This window comes from Hemicordylus capensis, chromosome 6 (assembly GCF_027244095.1).
Source record: "Hemicordylus capensis ecotype Gifberg chromosome 6, rHemCap1.1.pri, whole genome shotgun sequence".
In the NCBI taxonomy this organism is placed as follows: Eukaryota; Metazoa; Chordata; class Lepidosauria; order Squamata; family Cordylidae; genus Hemicordylus; species Hemicordylus capensis.
Window position 1 is genome coordinate 55,191,296 of NC_069662.1, and position 18,220 is coordinate 55,209,515.

At 42.1% G+C, this 18,220-nt stretch overlaps 1 protein-coding gene across 16 annotated transcripts in view; it reads right to left on the minus strand.

The window, feature by feature from the left end:
* The window catches only part of TANC2 (tetratricopeptide repeat, ankyrin repeat and coiled-coil containing 2), a 441,341-nt gene that overhangs the window by 177,948 nt on the left and 245,173 nt on the right, over positions 1–18,220 (minus strand). Inside the window, exon 2 of one of the 16 annotated variants that reach the window (XM_053259189.1) lies at positions 10,569–10,801. The exons of the other annotated variants lie outside the window; for them this stretch is intronic. The gene's annotated coding sequence lies outside the window, so the exon portion shown is untranslated. The remainder of the gene's footprint in view (positions 1–10,568; positions 10,802–18,220) is intronic. 16 annotated transcript variants of the gene reach the window in all.

Genomic DNA, 18,220 nt, shown 5'->3' on the forward strand with positions numbered 1-18,220 from the left:
TTTGACATAGATAGTAAGCAAAGTAATGCTACACTCAAGTCTAAGAATCTCCTTGCCTTCAGCTCAATCAGGAAGATTCTTGGCAGTGGGGTGGAAAGGATAGCATCTCCCCAGATTGGAAGTAGCAACCAAAACTGAACTACAAAGTCAGACAAATGGTATCTGATTGGCATTTAGTATGAGGAGAAGAAGAAAAAACCCTCTGCCTTCTAGGAAAAAAAAAAATTTAGTAAATTATATCATTATTACAATTTAGAAATGATTGTCATTTCCCTCAAACCATAACATATTGATCAAAGCTCCCCCCAACCCTGTATAAACAGTTCATACGTGCAAGACTAAATATTCTGCTCTGGAACGCAACATTGTCCAACCACCCCACCCAAGATAATCTAATTATAGTAAAACCAGTACGAAACACACATAAAGTACTTTATTGAATGTCTTCAAAATCTTTTAAAATATCTTAGGGGAAGAAGCCTTTTTATATTTTTAAAAAAACTCCCGTAAGTTAATAAAACACTTTAAAAAATCTTGTTCCCACTCTGTTAGCTTCACTATTAAACATAGTTTATGAATATTTAATCCATCCGAAAAACTAAAAAAAATTATTTTAGGAAGAATGCAAAATGTTAGAGAAGGTAATAATCTCAGTGTAAGAAGCATTCACCCACATATAACCACCTGGGTGAGCATTTGTTCAGAGCATTACATTAGACTATTTATAATCTCAAGGGGTGTGTGTGTTATTTTTAGAGTTCAATACATCCATTTGAACGCTGCACTCTTCACTCTCATAGATAACTAAGCATAAGCTATTGGAAGGGGAAATCATCAGTTTTCCTAGGGAAAAGCAGTTGGTAGCATAGCAAATGGAAAGGAGACAGAAGTTTTGCAAAGCAAGGGTGCAACCGCAGTAGTGACTGAAGAGCTGTGGAACTCTAGACAAGGCAATGGAAAAACAAGTATACTAGGAAGTGCTTTCCAGGCACTTACCCATGTATTGGCTGCAGGGAAAGGAAATTTGTTTGTTTCTTCTGGGGGCTAAATATAGGTGCAGGAGGAGCTCAACTGCAGCTGTACGTAATTCAGAGGGTAATATATGAATTGGATCTTAGGCCAAAAGCCTTTGGGATAGGAACTGTTTGCCTTCTACAGCACCAGGAAATGTGACTCTATTGTCTAACAGGAGCAGTGCTAGCTGTAAAAGAGACCATGTATTTTTGAGTCATTACTGTAGCCAACTTCTTGTCACTAATGTATAGAGATACTCCTGATCATCTGCTTTTCAACAAATAAAAAGTTCACTAAGCAGTTCACATAACAAAATAAATAGGAAAATTGTTCTCTGTCCCAGAGGAGCTCACAATCTAGAGTAATACAAGGGAGATACTAGCCAGAGCCACTGGAAGGGATACTATGCTGGAATTAACAGGCATAGTTGCTCTCCTTTCTGCTAAATAGAAGAGAACCACCGATTTAAAGGATGGTGCTTTGTCTCGTTATCTGGGGTTATGGCTCACACCTCAACCTATCTACAGGTAGTCCTCAGAATTACAACACAATTTGTTTCTGAAAACTGTCTCTTAAGTCAAAACATCTTAACTTGGAACTGATTTTCCAACAGGAAATGTTATAAATGGGGGTGAATTGGCCAGATGCCAATTTTTTAAACCAAAATTACTCAAACCTTTATACTAAATCAATTATAGGAACATCACTGCATGCTTGAGTCCTATGCTACTATCAAAGCTAGTAATGTCAGTCAGATACATGCAGCAGAGAAGTTGATGGCGGAGAATCAGAAGTTTCTTATGCTCACCACCCACTTCCTTCCCAGTCTCTTCCTCCTACTGCAACTCCTGCCCCTTCTAGCAGTAAGGTGCAGTGTGCATCTGGACGGCCAGTGGGGATGCCATGCATCACCTCTTCCATCTAATTCTGCTTCAGTGTGACGGGGAGAGAGAGAGAGAAAGCCCGGGCCTATACACTACTTCCCTCCTGCTCAACCATCTTCCTTCCCCATCTAATCATTGCCCAAGAGGAGGAGGAAACTGAGACAGATATCTGGGGGAGGCTCCTGCTGCCCCTCCACTGCACGTGTTCATTGCTGCCCACACCCACTGAACCACTCCTTGCCCTTCTCGCAGACATTTGCACAACCGCAGGGTGGACGGGGTGTGTGTGTGAGCTGAGCAGGCCTCGGCTTCCCCCGTGGTGGCGGCATAGTGGCTGATGGGCCCGTCTGTCTGGGCCTTCAGCGCCTGCGCAGTGATGTCACAGGATTGCGACAGCTTGATATTCCCACTATACAGATGCTGAAGGCCCAGATGGATAGGAACACCAGCCGCTGTGCCCGCTGCCACCACCACAGAGGAGACCAAAGCTGGCTTGGCTCACCTCCACCCCAACACCCCAGCTGTGCACATGGAGGCCACAAAAAGGGCAAGGAGTGGCGTGGTGGCCGGGGCAGTGGCAGGCGTGAGCAGTGTTGGGGCAAGGAGTGGCAGGAGGCCCCCCAGGAGGCTTGCATTAATCAAATTTTAAGGGAAGCCTCACGGTGGTGGTGGTGGGGGGGCTTGCAGCAGGGGGCCCTTCAGGTCCGGTGCCAAAATTGCCTAGGTGCGCCCTTGCTCTGTAGTAAACAAAGATTTAACCAAATAACCGAAATGATGATTTTCTGTAAATATAGTTGTTCAAAAAGGAAATCTTTCACTTGGATCTCCCAGGACAGCCAAATCAGTAAATTAAAAACAGAAAAGCCACTGATTTTACACCATTCTTAATTCTGTTACTGTGCCCTGCCTATATCATTGTCTCCCAAATATTACGTTTACTGGTCTGTGCTATACTTACTCAGCACATGACTAATTTTTCAAATAATCACACAGTATTCAAGAAAAATGGTAAAAGAAATCACATTCTGAAACCCGATACAACACGTGGTATGCACATTCCAAGAATGTGTTTCTCTTATATTTATGACACATACCTCAGCTCTTTTTGTCAATATTCAGTCATGTCAGTAACAGTCAACATATGGTTGGGAGGCACATTTACATATGTACAATAATAGAATGTAATAGTTGGAAGGTCCTTAAGGTCTTCTAATTCAACCGCCTGCTCAGTGCTACATTTTTACTGGCAGATGGTCCATCCAGTGTCAATCTAAAAGTTGTCTGCAAAGGAGAGTCAACCATTACATGTGGCAAATTGTTCCAGTGTTGAACAGCTCCAACAGCTAGGCTCCTACAGTCTAGTCTAAATCTGCTTCCTTGTAACCTCAACCTATTAGTTCTAGTCCTTTCCTCAGGAACAATAGTGAATATGTCTGCTTCATATTTGATGTGACAGCTCTTCAGATATTTGAATACAGCTATCATATCCTTCTCTCCAGCTCCTTTGACCACTTCTTAAAAGGAGGTGGTTTTCTCACCATCCTTGTTGTTCTCATCTGAACTAGGGATGTGTGAATGGCCTCAGTTTGAAGGCTCAGTCTTGAACTGAACAGAACCAGCCGGTTCAGGCCAGCTCAAAACCCTGCTGGCAAAGGGGAATCTGGTGAGGTGGGGGGGGGGCTAAGTTTAGAGGGAAGTAAAGATAAGTGTTCCACAGCCAGTGCTGGCCGCCTTTGGAGTGGTGGTGGTGCTCCCCTGATGCCCTCCAGCGGGACTTGGGCCATCGGCAGCCTGGTTCAGGCCTCTGCACAGGTGTGGAGATCATTTTTGTTACCTCCACACATGTGCACAGGCTATTGTGAATGGTCTGTGTACATGCGTGGAGGTCACAAAGATGGCCTCCATGCCTGTGCAGAGGCCTGATATGGGCCAGAAAAGGCTGAATCTGCCACTAGCCCAGGAGACTTGCGGGGAGGCTGGGAGCTGCTTGGGAGGAGGTCAAGGAGCTGCCGATGCGAGCATGACTTCTAAGTACTTCTCTTTACCCCACCCCCTCTACATTTTGGGAAGCCCCATCCCTGCCACTTTGCGGGTAAAGGCTTTGAGCCAGTTTGAAGTGGTTCAAATTCAAACCAAGCCGAGGGCCCGTCCAGAGGGGCCAAAACCAAACTGGTCCAGTTCAGTTCAAATTTGAACTGAGAAAACTAGTTTTGTGCACATCCTTAATCTGAACCTGTTCCAGTTTATCAGTGTTCTTCTGGAAATGTGGTGCTCAGAATTGGACATAGTGTTCCACGTTAGGTCTGGCAAGCAGATAACAGAATGCAGCTATTACTACTTGTGATCTGGACACTGTGCTTCTGTTAAAACAGCCCAAAATTGCATTATCATTTTTAAGAACTACATTAGTCTGCTGCTCCATGTTCAAGCTGTGGTCCATTAAGACACATAGATTCCTTTTACATGCATTGCTGCCTAGTCAGGTCTCCCTCTCCCTATACTCATGCATTTGCTGTTTCTTATTTAAATGCAGGACTTTACATTTGCCTCTGTTTAACTTTACCTTGTTGGTTTTGGCCCAGTGTTTGAGGTTGTCATGATTACTTTGAATCTTGATTCTTTCTTCCAAGTGCTAGTCATTCCCTGCAAATTTGTTTATCAGTTTGTGCAGCCTTTAAACTCCTTTAAGGACACCGACCTCAATTACGTTTTTCAGTCTCATGAATCCTGTCAATGGTTGTTCTGTTAATCTGCAACTTTGTTGTTATATGTAATTGATCAAAGATCGTAATAAAACTGACTGAATCCTGTCAAGACTTACCACATATATTTAAAATACGCAAATTAGTTCTGTCCCCCGCCACCGTAGGGTTGCAATACTTTTGTTCCACAAGCTATGTACCTCATGGTTTATACCACAAATATATTACTGCTGGAGATACTGTCCACTGCTATATGTTCTTAATATTCTTCATGATCCTGACAGACAACTTCAAAGGAACTGCATTAAACTAAGCACAACCCTTCCATACATTTATTGTACCTGTTACTAAAACTAGCAAAGTACTTTGCTTCTGAAGGAACAGATGACATTTTCATTCCTACAGGAATTACAGCCTAAAATAATTCTAAAAATAGGCAGCTAATGTGGCATATCACAAGACAGAAGTCAGGGGTATGGACAGCTTTCGCAAGTGTTACTCCATTTAAAAACTCAAGCTTAAAATAAGCCCGCCTCTGCATGCTGTATTTATTTAAAGAAACCAAGTAAAATGTTGAAATTAACTCCAAAATTTTGGCATTCAACCTTCAAATAACTAGATCCACAGCATATAGCCACACAATTCGTACATATGTTCATGTTTGTTAAACAGATCTCTTATTTATTTGAATGTCCACTTATTTCTAGGTTTCTGTTTTCCTATAAGTTGATGATGCTTAAACTTCAGAAAGTGGCACATCTAATAAGTAAATTCTGCAAAATGCACATGCATGTACAAATCATGTGTGTATATTAATAAAGAGATAATTGAAGACTGACAAATGTTTGGCAAACACACACAGATACTAGGGTTCCAGAGTGCGGCATGAGGGCGTATAATACAGTCACCTTGCATAAGCTAAGCAGATCTACTTCTGGCCCGAGTCTGGGAACCCCATGAAGGCCATCTCAAGTTCCATGATGTAATAAAATATAAATGCAGTAAATTAATAATAAAATAAGTATGGAACATAATCAGCATTAAGCTTTTACATCTGCATTTTGTCTTGCTTTCTAAAGACTCATATTTTTCTATTTATTTTAATAGAATAAAATGTGGGTTTTTAGAAATGTATTTGCTCCACTCAAAATGGCAGCCACTGGAGTATTTTGTTCCTCTCTTATGCACCACAATATCTTTTCTGAATGCTCTTCTCCTGGAACTGAAGACTATTTGCCTTTTGTTGCTATCTAGATAACTGGAATAGAAGCCCTCCATTTGCATATAATGCACTGTTTTACATGGCCCCACTAAGCAAGCCTCTACCAAGGAGGGGACGCTGTGTTTGAGTTCCAGTAAAGTTTTTGGTATCTACCAATATAGGAACATCATGGAGGACCTTTGCAGCCTATCTGAACCAGAAGCCCAGGCCAGAAAGGAACAGCTTGACAGTGAGTGGGATCACCAGACCCTGGAGCTAACAACCCAGTTCATCTGAGCAGGCAACCAAAAGCTCCAGCACCCCAGATGCCTCAATCATGCAGTCCCACTTAATAGAGATGACAGAACACACTAAGAGATCACACAGTGCCACAGGAATGCAGGCTTCAAGAGCAAATATGGAACTTCTAAAGAATGAGTCACCTAAAGGCAGGGCCTGGTTTAGGCTTCAGAGCTTGCACCAACACATAAGAGATTAAATTGATAGTAGCCATCACTGCCAGTCTCAGAGCTGTCCAAGGTCCTGTAGTCCTTGTCTGAGCAATCCTCTGACTCTCTGGCTTTCAACCTGCTACAATACTGTCATACCACTACTGTCCATTGGTCCCATAAAGCTTAGTCCAAGGTCCTTGTCTGCCTCTCCACCTACCCCTAAAGATAGGCTACTGCTGCCTGAGGAAAATAATCATCCAGTGCAAGGGTGAATGGAACACAACAAATAGGGATGTGCCTGGACCGCAGTTTGAAGCACGGTTCAAGCACTTTCACAGAAACCAAAAAGGGGACTTTTTAAAAAAGGATATCAGGTGCTTACTTGCTCTCCATCACCCCTTCCAGCTTTCTATTGGGGCAGCACTGGTCCCAAAATACCCTACACGCCATCAGCATGCACATGGTGCCAGCGCATGCACGGATGCCATGTGTTTGCTGATGGTGCGTGGGGCATTTCTGGACCAGTGCCACCCGAGAAAGAAGCTGGAAAGGGCAACAGAGAGCAGAGAGCTCTCCTTTTTCTTAAAGTCCCCTTTTTGATTTATAGGAAAGTCCTTGAACCACGATTCGGGCACATCCCTAACAAAAAAGAAATACTCTTCCGTGCAAAGAAACTGGCCTGCCTGGTATCTATAACACCACATACCCATTCCAATCAAACAGAGATGCAAGGTAAAAAAAAAAATCCCAGAAAAAAATCCCTTTCTTAATTTTTCTGTGGAAAACTTTCCATTTCTTACATTTCTATTATGCGACTTGAAAAACATTTGAGACACTGAGGAGAAATTAATATGGGAGAGCAATTTTTAAAACTGTATGAATAGGTCAACTAACATGCCAAGCCAGATCACAATATATTTAGGACATCAGAAAAAATTGTAGTTTTTTAAAAAAATTAAAATATTGCAAATGAGGGAGAAATTTGCATGGGAATTCCAGAAAATTTTCTAATTCAAAATTTTCTGGAAAACCCACATCTCTGCAATCAAGCTCTAGGTATCCATAAAAGTGGCATATATGTATGACTATTTGTGCCAAAATATGGCTAGGGATGCAGAGTTGCATCTCCATCCTATTGAAAGTAATAGAGTTTGGTAGACTACATCTGCATTTGGATGAACATCGGAATGAACATCAAATTCACTCCCACAGTTCCTGATCCAGCAAATGATGCTTATCTGTATCAGAGTGACTGTATAAGTTTTTTTAAAAAAAACCTTTACAAAGTGACTGCAAAATAAAAGAACAGTGACTAAAATATGAGAAACATAAGCATTCATTAATTTATTAATTATTATTATTAGCAGAAGCATTTAACTCTATTCCAAGGCTCAGGCTACACACAGCAAAATGACATCAATGCCCCAAGACTTTAAATATGTCAATGAATATATTAAAAATGCCCAAGCAGAAAGCACCAATGTCAACACAAAAATGTCATCCAACCTCCAAACAACCATCCCTCTGTCTCTCACACAGGAGAGACTCCAGCTTGCAAACTCAAACCCCCATGGTTGTCCCACTCAGGTGGAACACTTCTGAATCCATCTCTCTGTCACTCTTGTCCACACATATACTTCATTCCATCACAAGAAGATTAAAACTTCCTCCACCCCATTTACATTTGGATGAAAGGGAGATATAATTCCACACATACTTAGTCTACCCTTCTCATTCTCTGCTCGTCCTTCCAAAATTCTGCTCTCTCCTGTCTAATCCCCTACCTTTTACCCAAAGAATCCATAGTCATCTTGCTATTTCTGCCCACCTCTTTCCATTCTATAGTACCCCACCCACTTTCTGCCCATTCTACTCCCCTTAACGCTATTCCATTATTATTATTATACTCTTCCCAAATCAAAGTTAAAGGGGACAATATTAAACATATAATCCTACGAAGACCATGTGACTACCATTTTAATATGACTAAAAGGGAAGTAATCCAGTATCAGTCACTTCCATAGATATATTCAGACTACAGGCATTCTGTCTCACATGATGAGATTTGGAAATTCCTAGTACGAATATTAGTACGAAATGATGAGATTTGGAAATTCCTAGTACGAGTATTAGTACGAAATCCCAGTCAAGGCCTGACTGTGAGTGATCTTTGGGTCTCAAACAGTCAGTCTTTGAAATAATGCACAAATTCCTAGTATGGGCTGCAGTGATCCTGAACATGTTGACTCAATACCATTGAGTTCCAAGGGCCTTATTACTTCCTAATTAGAGCATGGCCCTAGTCTGTCAAGTACTCAGAGAGAAATCCAAATGCACTATATATATCAATGCAAAGAGGAAAGGCATCAGTAAACTCTTTGGGGGGAAATGTGTCTGAACATTTTGCAGAAATTGTTATATTATCTTGTCACTATATGTTTTTGTGGTTTATCTTCTCTTTTAAATTCTTCACCCATATTGCAGACTACAGTTTGTAAAGTACATGTCTGAATCACCAGAAACATACACTGTTGGGTGAATTCCGCTTGACTTGTCTCTTCCACTAACTTTTGGAAGTTTTCTTTATGAACACCCAAAAAATCATCAAGTCTTTTTGCAAACTTTACAGGGGACACAAAAAGCAAGTGAATTAGGAGATTCTCAGGACTGTCAATTCCCCTCTCCCAAACCTATCTGGTGGGGACAGGAGCAGCAGCATGGTCTTTTTCCTTCCCCCTCACTCTCTGGAGACCTCTGATGGGCTCGCTTTTGGAGAACTACATTTTCCAGGACTTCTTGTGCCTGGGTGGGAAGTTGCAGAATGAGGGAGGGAGAAAGGTGGATAAGATGAGACTTTGTTGCCACCATTGCCCCTATACTGCAGTCAAGTAAATTTAGGCCTCACTGGCAGTGGTATTGCTGGTTAGCAAATCCCAACATGAGATAATACAACCCCCCAGGCCCAGATCTGAAAGAATCTCGGCTAGCTTTGCATCAGTTTGAAGCATTTTGAATTTAGGGAGGTTGTTTTCCAAACTACCAATCTTGAAATTTACCTCCATACACAGAAGTACTTTGCTAATTCTGAGAAATAAAATAGACTTACATTAGATCGAAATAATATGGAGCGTGAGATTAAAGAGGAATAATCAAAAAGGGGAAATTATTTAACATGAAAACAAGATGTGAAAGATGCACCCAAGCTCCAAATGAACCCCATCCTCAAGATTTTGTGTAGGAAAACATGTTGATTTCAAGAGAGTTATCTCCATGACGGTTGACTTAGAATATACATGAGCTGTAATCCTAACAGTTTTCACTCAGTCAGCTCTAATGTACCAATAGTTTCTAAGTTTGCTAACACTAAATGCCCAAATAAAAGCTTCCCCAGCCTTAAAGAAAAATATAAGCATTCCTCTAATCTCTCTCCCTGGTCCTATCCCTCACACTGATTTTCAAATTTAAACATTATTTTTAACACAGAAACCAAAAGTAGGTCCAGAAATGGGATAAAACTTTTCTGAAAACCCAGACCATGCTATCTATATAGTTGACAGCAAAAGAGAGATTTAGTGGGGCCCTATTCCAATTCTGGAAAATACAAACTGTATTTAAAAATAAATAAATACATTTGCTTGAAAGTGCAAATATTGGATATTCATGTTTCCCACTGCACATACAAAATTTTGAAGCTATTCTCTAAAATTAAAGTAGTTTATGTTTCTAATAATAAAATGTACAACTCTAATAACCTTGACGGTATTCCCTTGCATTACTACAGCCCATTTATATATGAACAACTTTTGCAAGCAACAAATCTATTTTTCTCCTCTGTGGGTGGTGCAAATCTCTGGGGAGCTGCAGGTTTCATAATCCAACCATATACGAAACGTGAATTGAAAAACATATTTCAATACAGAAGCAATCCACTGAATTCCATATTCTAAGTAATGGGATCTTCAACAGCTACAGCAATAAAATATAACTAATACAATATTATATAAGGAAAATAATATTGCTAAATTATGGGCTGTTCGCTTCATATAAAAGCAAGCACCTTATTTTAAAATGGAAAGCAGGATGCATTATATAATAGCTGTAAGCAATCAATTAATCTCAATACATCCCCGGTTCACAACATCAGCCTCTTGATGGTTTCTATAAATTAACTTACATTAACTTCTGTGCATTAAGAGACAAACCCCCTTTTCCTGTTTTAATTTTTACACACGTTTGAAATAGGCCTGAAAGCACTTATAATTTTTGTTTTTTAAGAGTACATGCAAGATGCAAATTTTCCTCTTCATATACTTACAGGGTTCAGTTCTTCCTCCCCATTTGTCGATAGCATGCAATCTTTCTGCCAGTAAGACAAAAAGCCTGCTCTTTCACAGGCAACGCTGCCATGAGAGAAGCATCCAGCAATCCACACCTCTTGGTTTCCTTGCCGCTAGATCTATATCACTGCTGACAGCATCAGTGTGATGTTACCTGTCTTCCGAGGTTTGATTCCAAGAACCAATCTCCCCATGGTGATTGCTGCATCTTCTGAATGAACAAGGAAAGCCAATTCAAGGTCAATTTCTGGAGACCTCACAAATATGCCAAGCTTCTCTTTGCAATAAGTCCTTCAGCCCTAAATAATTCCCTACCACCACATCAAATGTAGACTCTACACCTCCCTGGGGATCAAATTAAGTATTTTCACAGTTTCTCTCTATGGCGCACATTAATTTGTCCTACCTCCTTGTAAGAGTAAATTACTGAAGGGACAGGTTGGTAATGGCGCAGTATGCCCAAGTGAATGATTCACTGATATGCTCCTTAACATTCAGGAGTAACACGAAAGGCAAGCAATGCAACCTTAGTCCAGAGCCGATGAATGGTGCAGTGCTGCTGTTGTCATGGCAACTCATGGGGGGGAAAGCCTCACCATATATGGAGCTGTGACACGGATTCCGGTAATGGTTTATATTAAAAAGCTGTAAACCCTTTAACACTTACCTTCTCTATCACAAGTCGGTGTACAGCCTTCATTTTCAGTCATAACAAATTATCACATGCACAATCACCTCAAATTGAAAAACTGTTTGTACTGGGAATACTGCAGTAGCAACACTGAAATAACACAAAGACTCCTCTTGCAGTGTTAGGCAAGGAGACTGAGAAAGATGTTTGGCTGTGATCTAGGACTATCAGTCATGTGTTTGGAATAGAAAACAGGACCCACAGATGCCAGGCACGTCGGAGAGGTAGCAAGCTCAAAAGGATATAGGGGAACCAAATGACTACCAACTAGCACTGGTTGGAGACTTGGTGACTCTACACCAGCCCCACCCAAGGGGAAAAATCTTGAGGTATCAGGTGCAAGTCCCTTCAAGAGTGCTAGAGTGCTCTGGGGTAACAGACTGGAAGGAGCCAATGACAAGAAGATGGTAGTCCACAGTTGTGATCAGAAGCCAGTAAGACATTTTAAGTACAGCAACTGATCATTTTGAAATCAATATCAGAAAAGACTGGTTTATAACAACAGACAGTAAAAAGCTAGGGGTATAATGTAGGACTGACTCTAAAGACAATTCAGAAATGTCTTTTGGTTGAGAATGCAGCTGCCAGGCTGCGCTAGAACAGGTAAAATCGGAACATATAGAGTCAATATTATAGTATTGTTAACATATATTGTTATTTGGGAATATTATAGCATACAGCATTGCTGTACAATCTATATGGTTATCAGCTGCTTTCAGGACTCACTTAAAAGTGCTAGTTTTGACATCTAGAGTTCTCAACAGCCTGAAATCAGACTATCTCAGGAATTGCGTTCACCCACATGAATCTGCCTGACCCTTGAGATCTTCCAGGACCTTCCTTCAGGTCTCCTCACAGTCTCAAGCATAACAGGTAATGCTGAGGGAAGGCCTTGTCTGTTGTGGCACTGAGACACTGGAAAGCCCTGCTGAATGAATTGAGTCTGGCCCCACTATTGCTCACCTTTTTGGCAACAGCCAAGATCTACTTTTTCAGTGGAACCTTTTGGGCACAGCCTTTTAAACAACACTCCAGTTACCACTGACTGAACTGCTTTTGAAGTTTATGTGTTCAAGTGTAATTGGAACCAATATGGTGTAGTTAGAGTATTGGACTAGGAACAGAGAGAATTGAATTCAAATTCCCATTCAGTCATGAAGCTCACTGAGTGACTCGGCCAGTCAATTAACTCTCAGCCTAACCTACCTCACAGGGGTGTTATCGTGAGGATAAACTTTAACCATGTACACTGCTCTGGGCTCCTTGGAAGAAGAGTGGATTATAAATACATATAACAACTTTGGATTTGTTGATCTAATCTTTGTACACTATTTGCCACCTTGAGTATCTTTATAGAAAGGTTGAATAGAAATGTTGAAAATAATTAAAACTCTAAAACCTTTTATTATGCTGCCTACATGCACTGCAACATAATTTCTGCTTAGAGACAGGAGGCTGATTTCTGTTTGGCTCTCTGTAAGGATTGTAAACAAGATCACTTAAGTCCTCTTCAGAGATTATTTTAAAAGGACTACTACACTGTCCAATGCAGAAAGAAAAGCCCCATGGGCACTCCTCCCTGGCATGTCAATCATTCTTCCTCATTCTCCTTCCTGTGCCGATCACACATTATTTGTCTGAAGAGTAATGCTGATAACTATAATGCACTGTACGTGAGGCTGTCTTTGTATGTATTCTGAAAACTACAAATGGTGCAGCATGCAGCAGCCATACTGATCTCCAGGATAACCCAAAGAGACTATATAACACCAATCTTAAAAGAACTGCACTGGTAACCAATATTGTTTTCAAGCAAAATACAAAGTGGAGGTTATCCTCTATAATAAAAGGCTTAGGTGTGCTACCGTGTCTCTGTGCCTGTGTCTTTCTCGGCCGTTCTGGGCATGCGCAGAGCGCATGCCCAGAACGTCCGAGAAAGATACGGCCGCAGGCACCAGGCAGCCATGTTGGAGGAGGAGAAGCAGCTGCCGAGGAGAAGCGGCAGCCACCGAAGCCAGGCGGGAGGAGGAGGCGGCGGGGGAGCCGCGGCCTCAGCCAGAGGACACAGAATGGCCGAGGCGGTGGCGGAGCCGCGGCCTCGGCCACAGCAGCCAAATGACCCGGAAGGAGGTGGCGAGGGAAGCCGGCTGAGGCGGTGGTGGAGCTGCGGCCTCGGCCAGAGAACCCGGAACGGCTGAGGCGGCGGCAGAGCCGCAGCCTCAGCCAGAGCAGGCGGAGGCCCAGGCCGCAAGGCGGAGGAGGGCCAAGTGGGCCCAGGGACGCCCTCCACACAATGTTCTCCCAGCCAAGTCCCACACTCATCACCGCTCCGGTGCCAGGTATGGTGGGGTTGTTGGCCTTGCTTCCCCGGTGTCGCCCGTTCTTTTTCCGCCCGTTAGAAGTGCCGCCGCCGCCAGCGGAGCCACAGCCGCTGCCAGAGCGGCCACGCAAAGCCCCGCCATTCCCACTCCCCACAGGCTGGCAGCAGCCCCTGAACAGTTCTGACACTCGCGAGTCCATCCTAGACCGGCCTGACACCCGAACCACACCAGCCTCCCTGAGGCTGCCAAAGCCGCCTGCAAACCCCAGACTCAGCTTCTCTGATGCCTACACTTAACTCTGTCTCCTCCTGGCGTCAGAAAGAAGCGCGGGACACCACGGGTGTCCAAGAGTGTGGGGTGTGGAGGAAGGGGGAAGAGTGGGTCAGTACTCTCAGTAGGATCTAACAAACGTATCTATACAATCCTACTAGCACCCGTTATTTCAACGGGCTTAAAATTACTAGTTACCTATAAAGCCCTTAACAGCTTGGTTCCAGTGGATTGAAGATAGTGCCTCCTTGATCACAAACCTTCTGGGAGAGCTGGTCTTGTGATAGCAAGCATGAATTTTCCCCTTAGCTAAGCAGGGTCCACCCTGGTTGCATTTGAATGGGAGACTACATGTGAGCACTGTAAGATATTCCCCTTAGGGGATGGAGCTGCTCTGGGAAGAGCATCTAGGTTCTAAGTTCCCTCTCTGGCATCTCCAAAACAGGGCTGAGAGATTCCTGCCTGCAACCTTGGAGAAGCCACTGCCAGTCTGTGTAGACAATACTGGCTAGATAGACCAATGGTCTGACTCAGTATATGGCAGCTTCCTATGCTCCTATGTTCTTTCTTGCCTAAAGATCATTTAGGAAGTTCCAGTTATGCTTACCACCAGCTCATTCAGTGGCTACTCAAGACTCCGTTGCTGCCCCAGAACTCTGGAATGCACTCCCTGTCAAAATAGTTTGGAAAAGGAAAGATTGTGCCGTTGAATTGGTGTCGACTCCTGGTGACCACAGAGCCATGTGGTTTTCTTGTAGACCGCCTCAAACAGGAACGGTTTACCATTGCCTTCCTTTCGCACAGAAAGAGATGATGCCTTTGCCATTGTCACTGAAATCAGCATCCGCCTCCAGAACCTTCCTATATGGCTGCTGCTCGAAACAGGTGACTACAAATATATATTTACTAGGCACAGTCTCGGAAGCACACAGGCAGGGATTCAAACTAAAAGCCTCTTGCTCCCTAGGCAAGCTGCTTCCCTGCTGCACCACCACAGCTGATCAAAACAATGTAGGCCCCGGTATTTAAGATAATGTCTTCTTTGCTATGAGCCTCACCTCCCACTGAGATAATCTGCTGAGGTTTGTCTGCAGTTGCCACCAACGTTTCTGGTGGCTATGCAGGGATGGGCTTCTCTGTTGCTGCGCCAAGACTCTGGAATGCACTCCCTGCTGAAATAAGAGCCTACCCATCTTGGACAACTTTTAAAAGACTTATTTTTTTCACCCAAGCTTTTAAACTGGACCATGGTTTTAAATTGTTTCAAGGTTTTCATTTTTAATCTGTTATATGTTGTTGTAAAAAAAACAACAAAAAAAACCCCCCAAAGATGGAAGTTTGGGGCGGTCTACAAATTTGGGGGGAAAAAAGAAAAGAAAAGTCAGAGCTTCTCCATTTCTGGCTGTTTTTTAAAAGATCCTTATGACTCACCTGTTTTCTCAGGCTTTTAATAAACTTAATTTTAAATGGTTTATTTTATATTGTAAAATTGTTTTAATCATTTTGTCCTGTTTTATATCTGTTGTATTTTAACTTATGTACACTGCCCAGGGATGTCAGGTAGTATACAAATATGATCAACGGAGGCAAATGCTGTAGGCATGATGGAGGGCACTTTTATGATCAGCAGACTTGGACGCCTGAACCTGCTGATCACAGAAGCACCCATCACACCTACAGCATCCAACCCTTCAGATGAATACTGCATGAGCATCATGGGAGGGGGAGTGAGGGGGAATGATCAATATGCCGGGGGCGGGACTTCCGTTGCCACTTTGGATGGTGTATGGGAGCACACTGTCCTTTTAAAACAACATCTGAAGAGGGCTTTATGTGAAGGATAAAGCTGCAGTTATAAGCACATTTTTGGAAGTCCTATGGAACAAAGTATCAGGGTGTAGCAAGGTTGGAAAGAGCCTTGGGCAAAAAGTGAAGATGGGTCTCTGTCCATGTTCCCTCTAGGGTGTGCGCTCACACGTTTTAATGTCTGCTCAGTTCATTTTAGATCCCGCTCAGGTTTAATCAGGAAGATCCCACTCTGAATGCTTGTGCACATAAACTGCCTTGATACTGCTGCCCAGAACAAAACTCATTCCACACACAGATGAAAAAAAATTAGAGAGAACACTAGTCTCTCTCCTCCTCGTCCTTCTTCAGAGAGGTACAAGGGGGAGAGCAAAGAGCAAGCTTTCAGCTGGTGGGTCCCCCTCTTCCTAAGAGACATTTGTCTCCCCAACTTGTTCAACTATGGCTACGCTCCTGCAAAGTAGGACTTACTTTCAAACAAACATGTATAGGTTTGGACTACAAATGTCTAGAACTTTCCAGAAGCAAAGCATAGTAGTTATTGGGCAAACCAGCATTTTTGCACAAGATGAAAAGTGTCCATGATGCTTGGTCAGCAGGCTAATAAATATTAATAGTTTCATATTGCAGGTAACTGGAGGATATGAGTACACACAATCATCTGTTGGGGTCAGGGAACGATCCTGGTGATACACAGCATGGCACCTCCTAGATCCTATTGTGTGTGATTCTTCCTACTCCCTGGGTCCAGGAAGAAGCTCACAATAATACAATACATGACTCATTGTGTCATTTACAATGCTTAATCCCAGACATCAGATTTCCCACCCTCATGCTAACAGTTTTACATACAAAAGTTCAATGTGTTTGATAGATGACCACAATTCAGTTTTTAAGATTAACAAATGTGTTCCTACTCAATTCATATTTCATGTTAAATTGAGATTTTCATGTGTGTTTAATACCTGTACTATGGATGGGTGGTTTCAATGTATCAGTGCCAGGATACTGGCTAATATCCAGAGCAATGTTCTGGGGACGCAGCCACATTCCAGGGTACATATTGTAATAGTTATTTTACTTCTCATTATATTAGTGCTTTTATCAGTTTTGAAGGTATTTTCTGTGTTAAAAAACCTCTAGTAAGAATGGTACCAGCTGAAGCTGTTGGAATGTTGCAGTGCAGGGTCAATACAACACAATAAAGAATATTGCTATAACAAATTCTAATGGAGCAAATGGCCTATATTGAATGAAAATCTTGTTCATTTATTCAGTTTCAGCAGGTGTACTTTGACTAATCATTGATTTCTGTAGATTTCCAAGTTGTACCTCCTGCGCTTCAGTTGACTCAGTGATGCTATCACCTTCACTGCAGTTGACTCAGTGATGCTATCACCTTCACTGCAGGATTTGCTTAAGGGCAATAAGGGTAAATCTGTTACCGAATTATCCAAAGGCGATTTTCCCATTAAGGATATACCATGCCAGACCAGACTCAGTATAGCAATTCTGCAATTCTTTTAGACCTCCAACAATTTTTTAAAAGCTGTAAATTCACTGCAGTTATCTTTGAATCCAACACCACTACTCTGACAGAAATGTTATGACTGATCTCCTTGGTTCATACAGTGTTGGTTTTGTTATTAGAATTAGTCTTGAACCATGAAAAGGGACTTTAAAAATGATTACAACTATCTTGAATTTCATTATGGTGACCCAGTTAAGTGGCAACCACCTCTAACTGAACATGTTTGCCAGTCGTGGCAATGAATCACCTATGAAGACAAAAACTAGAGACCATATTGGTCAAATTTAGACCTAAACTGACCTTATATTCTACTGACTAGAAAGCAAATCTGATGTAATGGATTTGGACTAGGGACCTTAATTCTAGTCCCTGTTCAGTCCTGAAGTGCTGTGAGACCCTGGGCCAATTAGTAACTATTGTATTTCCTGCATCATAGGATTACTGTGAGGATAACTCTTTATATGCTGCCTTGAGCTCCTTAGAGGAAGGGCAGGATACATATTTGATAATATTTTAAAAAATACAATACATTTAGTGATTTAATTACCAGTGTCTATATGGATAAGGTTTGAAATCCAGACTGCTATGTCTGACAGAAAATAAGCTAATATGGCTTGTGGGGTGTTTTTGTTTGTTTGTTTGTTTGTTTGTTTACATTTTGTATTTATATATCCCCTAATTATATATTTAATATGTTTATACCCCGCTTTTCAGTGAAGATTGGCAATGAAAGAGGCAAACAATTAGAATCCATATAGAGATACAATATAATTAGGGATATGTTGGCATGGAGGGAGGGCAATTTCTTTTGGTCCTCAGCAGTAGGCAATAAAGTCAAGATCCTCCAGTTCAGGGAGAAAAGACATAAGGAACATTAGAATATGGGGTTGGCTGGTGGTATTACCAACCCACAAAAGCAGCCCTTATGTTGATATGCAGAGTCTTCTGGCCCCTGGTAGTACAATACAGTCCTGGTTCTTGGTTATTTCTTCCAGTGGGAGGGGGCAGAAG